This window comes from Esox lucius, chromosome 23, assembly GCF_011004845.1.
Source record: "Esox lucius isolate fEsoLuc1 chromosome 23, fEsoLuc1.pri, whole genome shotgun sequence".
Lineage (NCBI taxonomy): Eukaryota > Metazoa > Chordata > Actinopteri > Esociformes > Esocidae > Esox > Esox lucius.
In genome coordinates this window covers 22,815,217-22,832,452 of record NC_047591.1, presented here as the reverse complement: position 1 = coordinate 22,832,452, position 17,236 = coordinate 22,815,217, and positions in this window count along the sequence as shown.

The window sequence follows — 17,236 nt, the reverse complement described above, 5'->3', positions numbered from 1 at the left end:
GATGCCATGGTGAAATAGGAAATGAGACTGTGCTTCTGACGGGATGCTACAGGGAAAGACAGACAGTTGCAGCAGAAAAATCTGCTCGCTAATCACTGCTGACAATTACACAGAATGATCCCAGCACCTATTTTTACAGCTGTTTTGGCTGTAACCTTCCCGGCACTGAACTGAGGCTGGCTGGCTGGACGACTCGGGTCTGGACAGCAGATGGGCAGTGGGGCTGACTAGCTCTGACACCAGATCCCTGGTCGTCACGGATACACACCGGAAAAAGGAAACTGAGAATCCCAGCCTAACCAACGAGGAAGTGGAAATACACATAAATTAGATATAAGGAAAATTCAATATTGTTTTAAATTTGTCTTTACTTGTCGACTGTTCTCTCTCTCTCTGTCTGAATCTCAACTGCTTTCTCTTCCTCTCTCTTTCTTCCCGTGCTCCAACGTCCAACAAAATTGTACAAAGATCCGCAGCATTATTCATTGTTATCCTAACACATTCTTGCACCGCGCTAGTCTCCCGCTGTTGGCGGCATTAATCAACGGCGGGAGCGTGCACCGATTTTCGGTGCGAAGACGGTCGGCGACGGCCTGGTACAGGTGTGGATCTATCGGTGGGGCTCGCCAGGAATGATTTATACACACACGCACACACACACTCACACACACGCACACAGTGATGCATGGAGATACAAGTCAGACTGTGATCTGGGCGCTGTGTAGTCATTAATCAGCATCAGGTAGGGATGCAAAGGAAGCGTTTTCCTACAAAACACATTTATGTCTCGGACGGGAAAAAATACCAAAGTTGCTTATGAGCAACAACAGAAACGGTTCCTGTGGGAAAAGTGGTGCACGATTCAGTGTTGGTTTGTCAGCTGATCTCCCCTGTTGTTCGGGTAATTATGGGCACTCAATCAATTTCCCAAAATGTCCTACAATCTACGAAGTTAACCCCCTAAAAAAACATTCATTGGTTGCGATGCTGCGGCTGTCCTGTGCTTTGAGATTTCCAACTTATGCGTCTGTGTGTTTACGGTCAGGATGTAGACATAGAAGGTTACATAAACTAAAGTTAGGTTTAAAGTAAAGGTGAGGATTAGGGTTAAAATTAGTAAAGATCTTTTTTAAGTGCAATCAACTTTGGTGTTCCCGTTCAGACAGCGAAGTAAACAAGGACCTTATGGTGTAAAGGCAGAAGGCATAACATGCATATCTTTTATTTGAACAGTTAAAAAAAAAAAATTTAGCCATTATTTTCTTTGTGCGCCATAACATAAACATTAACATTAAATGACACTTCTGTGGGTCATCTAGCTTCTAGAGGTCAGAGGAGGCGGCGTCTTGATGTTTGTTCAAATAAAAGTGGTGACCTCAGGACCCTGATGCACTGGAGCACCGCTTGCGGTGAAGAGAGGACCACAGCCAGCATCTGCATTTCTCCGGTTCCTGCGACTGTCCATCATTCTCAAGAGGCTTTCTCCAGTCGCCTCATTGCTCCTCTGTAGTCAGTCTTCGCCTGGCCTCTTCAAGACCCACTCATCTCTCAAAGGTCCCCTCCGTTCTTAAGGATCCACTCTGCTTTTAGAGGTCCACTTTGCTCCGAAAGGTCCACACTGCTCACGAAGGGTCCACTTTACACGCTGTTCACTGTCTGAGGGTTTCTCTGGACCCCTACCAATTTGATCATAGCGGCTTTTCTTTAAGAGTCACACAACAGTATTTATGCAGAGGTTCCTTTCCCAGCGGTCAAATGAACTCACAGACCATTACCACGGCAACGCTGCTCACAGGTCCAAATGCTAGTAGCCTTTAGAACTACAAGTGTTTGGGCAGCGGACGGATATTATGTAAACGTGTAAGGGATATTAATAACCAGTATGTAATGGGGACTATGTGTTGTCTTGAAAACCATGCGTCTCCAAGGTGCGTTGGTGGAGTGGAACACTTCACAGGGCTGTATTATTTTTCACAAAAACGCCCAGAGTTGATCACACTTTTCAAAATGTGGCAACATTGATAAAACAAAGGGCTTTGAAAATCTCATAGGAGGGTCAACTGAGCTTGAAGAAAAATAGACCTAAAATTTTCTTGGCTATGAAACCATTGTGTAACGTTTCGTAACATTTCATGGGCAGCTGTAACACCACTTAATGTATTTCTCAATACAGTAAACATAACTCTAAGCAAAGGACACCAAACGCTGTTGAGTAAAATGCATCAAACGAAATTACAACATTCGGTCACAGCCGATACAAACTACTCCCAATGCATGTTTACAAAACGTATTTGCTCAGTTGTTCAATAACCAGTCAGTCCTAATTTGTGCATAAAATAGGTCACCTATGAGTATCTATATGCAAGAATGGACCAAGCAAGTGGAATGGAAGTAGAGTTCAGATACACAGACATGGAGCAGCTCAAAGTAGCATACAAAGAGCAGTAGTTTCAGATTACATTTCAGTTAAACATCTCTTTCAGAATATTCAAGAATGACAATAGGTAAGTTACATAATGCAATGTGTGTAAAACAATTTTTATGTTTTAAATTGCTTTGTTTTTGCAGTGTTTTCTTTTTGCTTGGAATATTTTATATACAGCATTTATTAATGAAAGAAAAACCAAACTGTAAAGCTTTTGGTTTCTGGATATGAATTCTCTTCAGTGGCATACTGCATTGGTCATCTCTAGTGAAAAAACTAATCAGACCTGGCTGTGATACTGTAATATGTTTACTTTCCTTATGTGGTACCAACTATAACAACAGTATCAACAAACGGCCCACACATATTAAAGAGGTTTACCCAGCTGGAAATGTTGATAGTTGTAGTAAGAATGAATTAGGCCATTGTGTAATGATTGATTGGAATGACTTCTCATGATATGAAAATGTATTTTTAGGCATGTACTTGATTTTGTCTAATTTTAATGTTTTGTGTTTTGCAAATTAAATGTGCCATTCTGGCCAAGAGGGTTTTAGTATGGATCCCCCCATTTTTAAAATAAATTATGCATGGACAAAAATTGAAAACTCTGTTTTGGTGTTTTTGAGTTCTCGTTTTCACCTGTCCCACTTTCATTCCTCTGTCACTTCCAGTATCTAATGTAAAATAAATATAGACTAAATGTAGGCTAAATATCAATAAGATGTAAAATAACTGTTGACTAAATGTAGGCTAAATATCAATAAGATGTAAAATAACTGTTGACTAAATGTAGGCTAAATATCAATAAGATGTAAAATAACTGTTGACTAAATGTGGGTTAAATATCAATAAGATGTAAAATAAATATAGACAAAATTGTAGGCTAAATCTCAGGAAAAAAAGGAAAAAAAAGACTAAATGTAGGCTAAATATCAATAAGGTGTAATAAATAAAGTAAATAAATATAAACTTAAGCAAATGTAGATTATATGTAGCCTAAATGAACATGAAATGTAGGCTAAATATGGATTATATTCACACTAAATATTGACTGAATGTATACTAAATGCAGAATAAATGTAGTCTAAATGTAGGCAAGCTTAGTCTGGATGAATAGATACTGGATCTTACCCCCACTTTTCCAAGCTTAGTCTGGATTAATAGATACAGGATCTTTGCCTCGCTTTGCCAAGCTTAGTCTGGATTAATAGATGCTGGATCTTACCCCCACTTTGCCAAGCTTAGTCTGGATTAATACATACTGGATCTTAGCCATAGACCTCTGGGAAGATCAGAGACTCAACTCATTTATGTCAAGTTTGGTGGTCTGATCTATTCACTCATCCCTCCTCAAGCCATGTCCACTCTCCCCATCTCCTGCCTTCCCCCCATCTCCTCACTCTCCCCATCTCCTGCCTTCCCCCCATCTCCTCTCTCTCCGCATCTCCTCCCTCCCCCATCTCCTTTCTCTCCCTATCTCCTCTCTCTCCCCTTCTCCTGCCTTCCCCCCATCTCCTCCCTCCCCCATCTCCTTTCTCTCCCCATCTCCTGCCTTCCCCCCATCTCCTCTCTCTCCATCTCCTCTCTCTCCATCTCCTCTCTTCACTCTTCTTTCTCCCCTTTCCACCTCCTCTTCTCTCTCCTCACCTCATCTCTCACCTTTCTTCCTCTTTTCTCCTCCTGTTAATAAGATGTGTGCGTCCAGTCTGCCAGATCTGGAACCAAAACATAATTTGTTATGTTCAGCTGAACACATGAATAATTTTGGAGTAATTATTTCCAACATCCTCTAATACCTCTCTAGCTTTGTGTGATTGTATCTCTCTGAGTGTGTGTTTGCCGGAGTGTGTGTGTGTCTGTCGGAGTGTGTGTTTGCCTGAGTGTGTGTGTCTGTCTGAGTGACTGTGGTCATTACAATAGTAAAATAAAGAAAATAATTTTAAAAACTTTTAATCTTAGGGTTAAGTTAGAATTAGGGTATGGTTTAGAACTAGGCTTAGAATTAGGTTATGCATTAAGGGTTAGGTTGAGGAGTTAGGGTTAAGTTACGTTTAAGCAAAAAGGCTAGGTTATTCTGATTAAGGTCAGGTTTAACATTAAGGTTAAAGTAAGAGTTAGTGGTTAGATTGAATAGATATTTTAAATGGTACTAAATTGCCCTGTCCTTGCCTTGACAGTAAAACCTATTGGTCTGTGTGTGTGCAAGTCTGTGTTTATGCAAGTTTGTGTTTGTGTGGGCGTCTAATCTAATACCTCTGTGAGAATCAATTAAAAAGACAACGACATTTGTCACAGGATAAAAACAAACCCGATCCTTATACATCAATCATGTCCTGCTAATTAGCTTCAGCATTCTGTACTTTATAAATGCTATTTGTCCATTATACGTCCTCTAATAAAACCAACTGAACTGCTTCTTTTCTTCAGAGAAGCTACGTCTCGGGCAACATTAACCAGCCACAAAGTTCTCTGATGCCTCCTAATTAGAGATCTTCTGTCAGTGTGACAGCCTGCGTCCAAATCTGCACCCTGTTTCATGTGATGTGCACTGCTTTAGACACGGACCAAAGGGGATTTAGTGAACAGTAGTGCACTGCAGTTGGGGACCAGGGTGTCATTTGGGACATTGTGGGGGGTGGATAGGTGGAGGCTCTTCAAAGAGGCACCTACTTTCAACATCAAAGTCTCCCAATCTCTCCATCTTCACCAAAACATTTCCCCTCTCTAACTTTTTCATCAGGCTTTCCTCTTTCAGTTGCAGAAATGGGCTATTTGCTTTGCTTCATCATCGTGAATTAGAAATGCGCGGGGAAGCTGTCTGGGCTGGGTTTGTTGACAGGTGGCGACTCCCTCTAAATAAACCTGACATTAAAGACGTATTTCTGTTGGGACAGACATGGTCTCACTGTGCTATAACCTGGGAGAATATCTGAAGGTGGTAATTTAGGATTTAGGTATCTTTATCACCAAACCAGATTCCAGAATGTCAGATAGTGCTCCCTGATCCTGACATACCTAACAGCTGCTACTTTGGCTCTGAGGTAGACTGGCTACCCAGACTGATTGCTGAAGCCAAATGCCACGCCCAAAACATCTTTGTCTGAGCCAAAAATGTCCAGATTGTTAAAACTAAGTGCTTTGAAACACCAAAATCACTGGGAACAGAACAGCCACCACCTTAAGGGACATGACACCAAAATTCCTTACAGTGAGCGCATAGTGTCATATTTGTCTTTTGGCATTGAACCCCTGAACCAGGAACTGGTGTTTTGAATTCAATTCAGAGCAGAATTATATTCAATCTTCTTGGAGTATGTGAATGTTTTACAGTGATTTATATATTGAGATTTAGATATAACATTTAGATTTAACATTTAACATTTAGATATTATATATACATATATATATATATAATATCTAAATGTTAAATGTTAAATCTAAATGTTATATCTAAATCTAAATGTTAAATCTAAATCTAAATGTTAAATCTAAATGTTAAATATATATCTTGGCAACACATTTAGATATAACATTTAGATTTAACATTTAACATTTAGATAAATATTTAAGATTTAGATTTAGATATCATTTTTAGATATATATTTAAGATTTATATTTAGATATAACATTTAGATTTAACATTTAACATTTAGGTATAAATTTAACACTTAGTTTTAGATTTAACATTTAGATTTAGATTTATCATTTAGATTTAGATATAACATTTAGATATACATTTAACCTTTAGATTTAGATATAACATTTAGATATACATTTAACATTTAGATATAAATTTAACACTTAGTTTTAGATTTAACATTTAGATTTAACATTTAGATTTAGATATAACATTTAACATTTAGATATTATATATTTTTTGTCTCAAATGTGAGGAAAATGCGCTAAATGTGAGGAAAGTGAGCTAAATGTTGAAAATGTATCAGCTAAAAAATTGTAACAGAACTTTTACATTCGGCACCCCATAAAGGTAAACTTCATAAGAAACGTTAGTCAGTTTAACACAATCCTCAATGGAGTCTAGAGACTGCTGAAAAATGTAATGCAGTGGCGTAGTGGTTAAAGACAGCGCCTCTAATGTGGAAGACCTAAGTTCAAATCTATTGAGAGCAATGACATTTATTAATTATTTCTGGTAGATTCCATGATTCTCTTCACTTGATGAAAAGGTTAGTGATAGTTACTGTGTAAATGTCATTCACAAATGAAAGAAAAATGTATGTTGTTTTGCCAAGAAAGACATTTTTTTTTTCTTATGCCATGAAATTAAATAGCTTTGGCAGACTCGCTAGCAATTGCTCAATTCTTATGACTATTCCAGTAAGTTAGTAGATAGCGGTAAAGCTTATTACTGGGTAATACTCTGTTAAAACAGCCATACATAGCCGCTATTTTTGGTCGAGGTAAACTTAGTAAGAAACATTAGTCAGTTTAACTGTATCAGTGTCATTCAAGAATGGCCAATTAACTATTAAATCTACCAGTGGCAAAAGAGGATTTATTCAGGATAGAGACAAGAGGCTATACTGACAAGCAGCAAATGTACAGCTCTATGGTGTAGTTGCTAATGACACAGCCTTTCACGTGGGTGACCCGGGTTTGAATCTCAAGGTAGCAACGTTTTCTATTGCAGGCCGGCTGAACTAGGCTTGCCTGGTTTCTTGTTTTCAAAACCGAGCTCAATCCATCTACCATAACGAGGTTCCAAAACAAGCCCTACAGATGACTTTATCTTCCTCACCCGTGTGTGAATGGATCATCTTACCATCGCCTGATGTTCTGATATCCATTTATCCTGATCCATTACACCTCATGGCAGAACCAGCTGTTTAAAGCCAGCATATAGGCCAGATTGGAAACCATGCCAAATGATGCACACATCCTTGGACAGGCAGATTAGTCCAGTAGAGCTGACCAGACCTGCCCCATACCCCCCGCCACCACCACGCACACACCAGGCCAAATAATTGACAAAACAAAACAGGTAAATAACAGACAACCTGCAGAAAAACTAATCTGAGAGAGTCTCAAGTTCCCAAAAAGGACAATAGACCATATCTAGACCCCTCAACTCTGGACCTCGAAGACAGTTCCATTCCGATTCTTCATGGCAACCCTCTAATCAGGGCTTATTTAGACCCGGGACACATGGAGGGCGCAATTAATGATGATGTTGAGCAAACAACCAGCAGGCGCCGGACCTTGCCGGGTAGGTGTTACCGTACACTGTTGTTCCTCACTAACGTTCATACTGGGGCCACTTTGGTCAATAAGACATCAGCATGAGGGCTGCCAGCAAGATAAATGTATGGAGTGGGGGGGGGTTGTCAGGTGCTCAAAGGCGCCTTGTAGTGAAGAACAATGAAACACCTCAAAATTTACCAATATTCTTGTAGTTTACTGATGCAATAAGAGTTTTCCTAATAATCATCGCTCCTTTTGCAACCCTACAGCCGGCATTGGCATTTATTCTGTTTAGTAAATTGCTTCTGTTAGGGACCCACACAACTTCTGTTAGGGACCCACACAACTTCAGAAATAGGGAGCCATTTTGGAGTCCAGACTTCCTCATCTAATTCCTTCGCAGGATCGTTTTTATTTGGAAAAGGAAACTTCCCGGGACAAGTCTCGAATAAAGGGTGACTATCTCACATCCATCCATCAAAAAGACTCCTGGAGCCGCCGACGGTCAAACAGTGAAACCGCCGTTGTCATGGAAACCAGGCAAATATTTAAAGCGGGGAAATGCATCTGGACATCTCTCGCGTCACCCCACAATTTGACCCGAGCCGGAGAGTTTAGACGGGCCAGGAGCTGCCCAAATAAAACCCTACACCGTACAGCCTGCCCCACTTCTGAGCCGAGCCCACAGAGGTCTGCAGTACGACAGAGCGTATAGGGCTCTTTAATGACGTAGCTGACATTAGTATGCTTTGAGACTCGGTGGAGACCAGCTGCTTGACCTAACAGTTGACCTTTCTGCCATAATAGTTGTACTATAATCTAAATGGTGTACAATATGAGTCTGTGTGTGCGCGTGTGTGTGCGTGTGTGTGTTATTTTACCGGCTGAGCGTGTGGACGTTTCAGGGTTGGAGACAGTGATTCCGTTGAGGACTACGTTACAGGATAACTAACTGGTCCGCGTGGGTTCCAGAAACATCCACGCCACCGTGGGTAGAAAAACATGTTGTTTTTAATGTATCTCTGTTTTTAGATTACACACAAGAATAACCTTTTCCCAAACAAAATAAGCAGAGCTGACAAAACATGTGAAAAAAAAACATGACCTCAGGTTGTGGAATTCGAAAAGACGGCTGAAAAAATAAAAACGACGACATTTTCTTCTTGTTTTGTTAGTTCAGGTAGAACGCGTGAAACCTGCAAACACGCAGCAGGTGCTATAGCAGGCGTCTGGCCCATACGCACATAGTCCCAAACGGCACCCTATTCCCTTAGACAGCGCACTACTTTTAACCCGGTCCACAGGGCTCGGGTCAAGATGAGTGCGCTACATAGGGAACATGATGCCATTTTGGGGGCACAGACATGGTCTGTACGGGGGCCTCCTAATTGCAAGAGGAGGTCATAAATTTTGGAGTCGACGGTGTCAGGCTGTGGACCCGCTGTGGAGGGCTTGATGGCATGCACCTGTATTCTGGGAGAGTCTGGGAGAAACAGACGGGGGGGGGGGGGTGGAGGGAGGGAGCGAGCCAGCGAGCGTGTGCATGGATGTTTTTCCGAATGCCAACACCATCTGTGTTAAGGTGTGGGACCGAGGTGAGCTACACAGAGTCGACTGCATCTTGGTTCGTTACTGTTACAACTGAACCTCACGTTACCTCAAGGCCACAGGGAGGATTGAAACAGACACTCAAACCAATCGATTACATTGGTTTTATAAGCTGGTGGTGGCGGGGAGTGGATGGACAGGGGGTTGGGGGGGGGGGCAAGGTGAGGACCCGGCTTTGGTTTTCTTTCGATCGAAGTGTTTTATCGAATTCATTTGTTCTGAGTATTGCATCAACTCAAATCTGTTCAGATTTCAGTGTAGTCTTGTATTCATTTGTTTCTAGCTTTGTGTGGGTTGTTTTCATTAGTTACATAATTGTCTGGTATTAATACAGTTGCTGTGTTGTAATCATTCTTTTGATACATTTTCTTATTAGTTGTTTGGAACTATTTGCTGTCAACAAGACTGAGCTTATGTCAGTCTCGCCGTTTACGCTGGTCATTGTTTTTGAAGGCCAATATTGCCGTTATTATTCCAGAATTACGGCCATACAGAACAACTACCGGATGTATGTTTTAAACAGCGATATAATAGCCTAAATTTAAACAGCAATAAAACACAAATGGTATGATCCAACAAATGTATTTTATTTCAATCAGTCAGCAGAATGAACACTTCACAAACACGGTGAACTGAGAATATAGGCCCCAACAATAGAACAAAGAGTGCTGCTTTTGTTAATGAAATAGAAGAAGCAATTAGGTCCAAAAAATAAAAGGCTGGTCGGTCTGAATTCCACATCTGTGAAATTCCCTTGTATTCGCGCCATGTCCCCTTAGAACAACGTGCACTTCTCATCAACCTTCTCACCATTTCCTCAGTGAGGCGGCTTCTCAGGTCAGTATTTGTCCTGTTCTGGAGCGAGAGTCCAACACTCCACATGGCATATCTCCCACCGGACATTTGGCCGTTGATAGTTTCATCTGCCGGACAACTACACGCGACAGCAGTGAAAACCAGCCACTTGCCGGCTCACATAAACCCTGGTCAGTCTATGCTGCCCTTTAACTTTTTGCCCCTGACAGAGACATGGATTACCCAAGAGAACACGGCTACTCCATTGGGCTCCCTCTGTCTCTATGGTTTTCTTGTTGTCTGAGAGTGTCTGGTTGTCATAGTGACAGTGCAGATGTATTCGTTTCTCCAAAGTTGAGAGTTTCTCTTCCCTCTGGGTCACCTGTGGTTATTGCTATAGAGATCCACGCTCTCAGTGTTCATTCGTGCTCAACATCGTTGTCATCTATTCTCCACCACTGTCCGCTCAAACGTCCTCAATAAGCTGGACACGTTGATCAGCTAATTCCCAGACCACGCCTCCCCACTCCAATTATGGTCCGATATAAACCTCCCAACGTCTGCCTTGGATCCCGCCTCTCTCTTTCCATTTTTGTCCCTCTCTTGCCCTCAACCTTTCCCAGTCCGACCTCCTAATTAATAGATGCTGTTTGTTGACTAATCCCCTTCCAATTCCCTGATCACTACTTTGTCTCCTCTCTTTCCCTCTCCTCAAATCCTACCCTCTCTGCCCCTTACCCAGATGGTCATTGTGCCGTCCCAAACTTCGTTCTCTCCCCTACTAGTCAAACCTAGCACATCTCCCATCTGCTTAATGAATCTCCCTTGTGTCCTGATATTTCCTCTGAAACCATAAAATTTTGCCTCTTCATATCCGAGGACTCTTGCTGTCCTATTTCTTTGCCGTTGTCTTGGCCCTTCCCTCCTGCTCTGTGACTCATTGCAAGCTTAGGGAAAAAGGATGCGAACAGCAGAGCATAAATAGAGGAAAAATAAATGTCCTTTTCTTCCCTTCTCCAGCCCTATGTGCTGCTAAAGACATTTTCTATCATTCCACATTAAAAGCTTCGTCCCTTAACCCCAGGGAATTCAACATTGCCCTCCACCCATCTTCAACCTTCTCCACCTCCATCTTCACTCTCTGCAGAAGACTTTGTGGACCACTGGATGAAGAACTGGTGACATCCACACTTCCTTTGCTCAGCCTGTTCATCCCTGATACATCCCAGAATATGTCCAGGATTTAACCTTCCTTTCCTGGCACTCTCCAGATGAAATCTTGCAACTAGTTACGTCCAGACGCCTTCTTGGCCCCATCAGTACTTCCCTTCTCCAGATCACTTCTGCAGAGCTACCCCTCAGCTCCAGGCGGGGCCCCTCAGCTCCAGGCCGGGCCCCTCTGCTCTAGTAAGGCAGGCACTTGTCATTTGCCATCAGGACTACTGCAGCTAACTGTTATTAGGACGCCCTGCTTGTGCCATGAAACAGAGCGCCTAAGCTGGCCGGATGATCGACCTTCCCAAGGTCTCCCATGTCATCTGTCTCCTTCACACACTCCACTGGATTCCAGGTAAATCCGACGCAAAACCTTGGCTCTGGCCTATGGGGCAGCAAGGAGAACCTTCCCTCAGGCCGCCCTCACATTCTCACACCGACACGCCAAACAAAGCTTTTTTGCTCTGTCACCTCTGATCTCCGTCTGAACCAGAGAAGTACTTCTCCGTCCTGGTATGGCAATAGTGGAACCAAGTTCCCCTTGAAATTAGGACAGTGGAGGCGCTGTCCAATTTCGGAAAACTTTGGGACCCACTAAACTTTACAGAGCTTCACTACCCAGCACCGATCCCCAAAGACAAAAGTCAGATATAAAGGTTGAAAATAATGGTCAAAGATTGTGCATACATTTGTCCAGGTTCACATGTACAACTGTCAGTGTAAAATGATAATGGTGATGAAGAGTTCTGTCACATCATTTGTTTCCTTATGTTCTACTAAGCCGTAAAGCATATTCTTAAAGACAGTACATCAACCACAGCATGAAATAACTGTACAATGGTACAGTGATGAATAAAAAAAAAAAAAAAACTGTTCACCTGGGTGAAAACAACACAGTGAGAAAGAGAGGGAGGGAGGGGGGGAGGGAGGGGGAGTGGGGAGGGAGGGGGAGCGAGAGGAGTGAGATGGAATGAGATGGTTGACGATAAGTCTTGTCAGTCTCTCTCCTCCTCAAACACCTGGGAGAGTCTGCGCCTAGCAACGCTGACAACACTCCGCTGTAAATGGGGCACCGAATAGGTGTCAGCAGAGCACACACACAAACACACAAACACACGCACACAAACACACGCATCCGTGCACACAGACACACAGACACGTACACACACTGAATAGGTGTCAACACTACAGAATCCTGTGTGTCAATGGAGCCCTTTTCTGACAGGGTGATAAGTGGGTCGTTTTAGAGGGATAATTCTGGAATTTGGCAACGGAGGCGTTTATCTAGCGCTCCAGAGACAGATGAACTGGTTTGTACCATGTGGATGACTTCTCATCCAGTATAAAGGAAGTTACACAAAGCTATGAAGAAAGCTGTCCGGGCGAACACAGTATTCAGATTAAACCTGTCGGTTAAAACAATAAACACTATTCAGATTAAACCTGTCAGTTAAAACAATAAACACTATTCAGATTAAACCTGTCAGTTAAAACAATAAACACTATTCAGATTAAACCTTGTCGGTTAAAACAATAAACACTATTCAGATTAAACCTGTCGGTTAAAACAATAAACCCTATTCAGATTAAACCTGTTGTTAAAACAATAAACACTATTCAGATTAAACCTGGCGGTTAAATTAAAACACTATGCAGATTAAACCGGTCGGTTAAAACAATAAACACTATTCAGATTAAACCTGTCAGTTAAAACAAACACTATTCAGATCAAACCTTTCAGTCAAAATCATTATACAGTTGGGCAGATAGAGGAGAGAATTTTTGTTGAAAGAGCAGTGAGACAAATCCATGCTGTTTAGCCATCATAAACTAGCTGAAAGTTGTCAAACTCAGGGAGACCATAGGTATGAGCTATGCTACAACACACACACACACACACACACACAACACACACATACACCCCCCCTACTAGTCACAAGGCAGATGGTGTGAGAGGTGCCGTCTTTCTGACACAAAAACTACTGACACGCTAAACCTCCGTGGCTCCTGCCTAGTCTGGCCAAGCATGCGACATGAGCTCGGCATGATTAATCCAAATAATGATTCTTCCATTGGGATTATCAAGTGACTATTAGGAGTTTTAGAAGACCATATTATTGATATGATCTTCACTGTCAAATCGTTTAGAAATATTCCACTCGTATAATCCTGATATAGCAGTATATTATTATCATCATAGTGTGATATTATTCATATTACATTAGTAACACTATTGGGTACAGTATATATATTCTTGAGTTTTTGTATATTTACTTTAAAAAACCTAATCATAACCATCAGGACTATTCCTCTCTGGGGTACTTTAGAATCTAGAATGTCATTTAGAATTGCCATCTGTTACCGTACAACTACTAACCCACTTGTAACATACACTATACTTAATACTTGTAACATACACTATACTTAATACTTGTAACATACACTATACTTAATACTTGTGACATACACTATACTTAATACTTGTGACATACACAATACTTAATACTTGTAACATACACAATACTTAATACTTGTAACATACACTATACTTAATACTTGTAACATACACTATACTTAATACTTGTAACATACACTATACTTAATCCATCAACATTGTCTGCCCTCCTCTATTTGGCTTACTAGCACATTTTAGTATTTCCATTTGTACTGTATTTGCCTTCATTGCACATCTGTACATTCCTACTCTTATTACTTGTAAATACTTGTAAATGTTCTGCCCTCTTCTATTTGCACTTGTGGTTAGATGCTAACTGCATTTCATTGTTCTGTACTTGTTCTGTTCAATGACAATAAAGTTAAATCTAATCTCTGGGGGGCTTCATCACATATTCAGCTATACAAGCCCTCACACAACCTCCACACAACACCTCAGCATACATAACTAATACATATTCTTTACACACCCTCTTACATACAGAATGTATAAGGGCCGGTATGACCTGGGTATGTATAAATATACTACATACATAAATCATATGAGCCCTTGCACATACCTCATACACGCCCGCAATTGTACCTCTGTAGCTTAAAGAAGCTATTACTCCAGGCAGGGACAGGGAGAGTGGGGGGGGGGGTCAGGGAGGCAGCAGAGTGGAGGAAGATAGCCTCCAGGTATCCCCTTTAAGGGATCTTCCTCTCTTTGAGGAAAGGGTTTTGCCATATCAGATCAGGTGACTGATAACAACACAAGGAAATCTCAGATGGGAGCGGTACAGAGAGGACCAGAGGTAGAGAGACTGAGAGAAGCCTCTACATCAAAGAAGTCTAGGCACACATCACTGATGTGCTGTGAAGTTAGGAGCTATAGTACGTTTGACCATAACAGGGTAATGCCTACAAAGGTTACGCTACCTGGTAAAACCGTGTGTGTGTGTGTGTTTGTGTGTGTGTTTGATCACAACTGCAGTAGAAGCGTGTTCCTTTTAGTTGTCACACGCAAACTCCACTCTGGTATTAAACTTTAATGTAATGTATTACTGTATGATAATTATATTCAAATAAGCAACATGCATCAGAGATAATTACATGAAACAAATAGCAGCCTGTGTAGTGGACTGCTTTTGAGTTCTCCAAAGAAACTCAAGCTCTGTTTAAACAGGACACAGGGTGCCATTCAGTCGAAACCTAAACAAAACCCAGGTCAGCGAATGGGGGAAATGAATTACCTGTTCCGGAGTCATTCACAGCTGTCAGAGCTGTTTTTAGCTGTTGTTGTGAGGACCCAAACAGCTGTGGGGGCCGTTAACGCAAGATGGTGACGGCTTGTTTCAAGGAGTCGGCGGACAGGTGGACGCCACCTTGACAGCCACGCACCGCGACTCACATCGGTGTTGACCGCGAGGACATGAAACGGTCATTGGCGGACGAGTCGGTGGACTGGGATCTCCTGTGAACTGGCATGGGCACAGACATTAGGGTTATAGTGACACTTCTCGATTCAGGACACAAATATGCCCCAGCATGACTATTCTGAGACCACAAGAGCCATATGTAAAACTCCTATTCTCCTCCGTGTGGATGTGGATCAAATGAAATGAATAAGAACGTCTTTAAGAACCAGACCAAAGATCCCTGTTTGATGATTAAAAACATCTCTTCACAAAGGGTTGAACAGGTCAGTCAGGTTTCAACAGGTCTGTGAATCTGCCATCTGACCTGACACGTGAAGGGACCGTGGAAGGAGCTGTATCTCTCTGTAGTTCCTGTTCTGTGACTCATCAGCCTACTTGCCTGTTGGACTTTGTCATGAATCTTGTTCTGTACTGAGATGTGGCCCCAAGGATGAAATTCATAAATTCTATGATTGGTTGCCTCACTGTTGAGGGCAGGGCTTAGATTTCTAACAGGCTTCAAGCTCTGAGAGGACATTTGAACAGGGTTAGTGCTTGTCCCTACACTCAACCCTAATCCTTTTGTGGTGTGTCTAATTCGTGATTATGGCTTTGCCTCATTTATTCCCTAAACGTTTTTGAAGTTTAGGTAAGCTTGCAGATTTAGAGGCTATACAGCCATATAGTTTTCTATGATTTCATTAAGAAAAGGTTTATTCATTTAGAACTGCAGACACTTGTCAGTTTCTCTTGCTAGCAGCCATTTTACCGACGGGTGTTGAGCTGCTCTGTTGCTTTCATAAAACTTTGTGCAGTTGTTAGGAGACAGACACCACAGGTTGTCTTGAACTCTACTTTTCAGAGAAATCATTTGAATTTAAAGAGATCCTTTTAATTGTTCTTAAACTTGTTTTAAAACATAATACAATAACCAGAGATGTGAAAGTACACAGTAAAAGTACTTGGTTGTATTCACCAGTTTTGCAAGGCCGGTGTTTCTGAAACCCAGGTCAGGGGCCAGGTACTGGTCCATGCCATGTCCCCTGTGAAAGTCTCTCTGGTTGCATTGGTGTGCCCTTTATAGAGCCGGTAGCCTGGGTCAGCTTCTGACACCAACTGCATTTTAGAGGTTATGTACACCAGTCTCTGAACCACCACAGTACATTCAGGGTAATCCCCGTTAATGGAATAGCATTAACCACACTAATAGCATTAGCCAAATTCTCCCCTCTCTCTCTCTGTCCATTAGTGAAGAGTGCAGTCAAACTCATCAAAATCCAGTTATTTCATTAGTCTGATAAATCAGTAAGATTACTAAGTCATTAGTCTAATGTCCAAGCCCTCTCAGGCCACAAAGCTCTCGCTACTGTTGATGATATCAACCGTACCACTGCACAACCCGCAGGTCCCGCTAGAGGGTCCATTTCTCCCCCAAGTCCCGCTAGAGGAGCCGTTTCTCCCCCAGGTCCTGTTTCTTCTGCAGGTCCCACAAGAGGGCAGTTTCTCCTGCAGGTCCCGCTAGAGGGTCCATTTCTCCCCTAGGTCCTGCTAGAGGGTCCATTTCTCCCCCAGGTCCCGCTAGAGGGTCCATTTCTCCCCCAAGTCCCGCTAGAGGGTCAGTTTCTCCCCCAGGTCCTGCTAGAGGGGCCGTTTCTCCCCCAGGTCCCGCTAGAGGGTCCATTTCTCCCCCAAGTCCCGCTAGAGGGGCTGTTTCTCCCCCAGGTCCTGTTTCTTCTGCAGGTCCCACAAGAGGGCAGTTTCTCCTGCAGGTCCCGCTAGAGGGTCCATTTCTCCCCTAGGTCCCGCTAGAGGGTCCATTTCTCCCCCAGGTCCCGCTAGAGGGTCCATTTCTCCCCCAAGTCCCGCTAGAGGGTCAGTTTCTCCCCCAGGTCCTGCTAGAGGGGCCGTTTCTCCCCCAGGTCCCGCTAGAGGGGCAGTTTCTCCCCCAGGTCCTGCTAGAGGGGCCGTTTCTCCCCCAGGTCCCGCTAGAGGGGCAGTTTCTCCCCTAGGTCCTGCTAGAGGGGTCGTTTCTCCCCCAGGTCCCGCAAGAGGGGCCGTTTCAACCCCAGGTCCCGTTTCTTCCGCAGGTCCCACTAAAGGGGTGATTTCTCTTGCAGGTCCCATTTCTCCTGCAGGT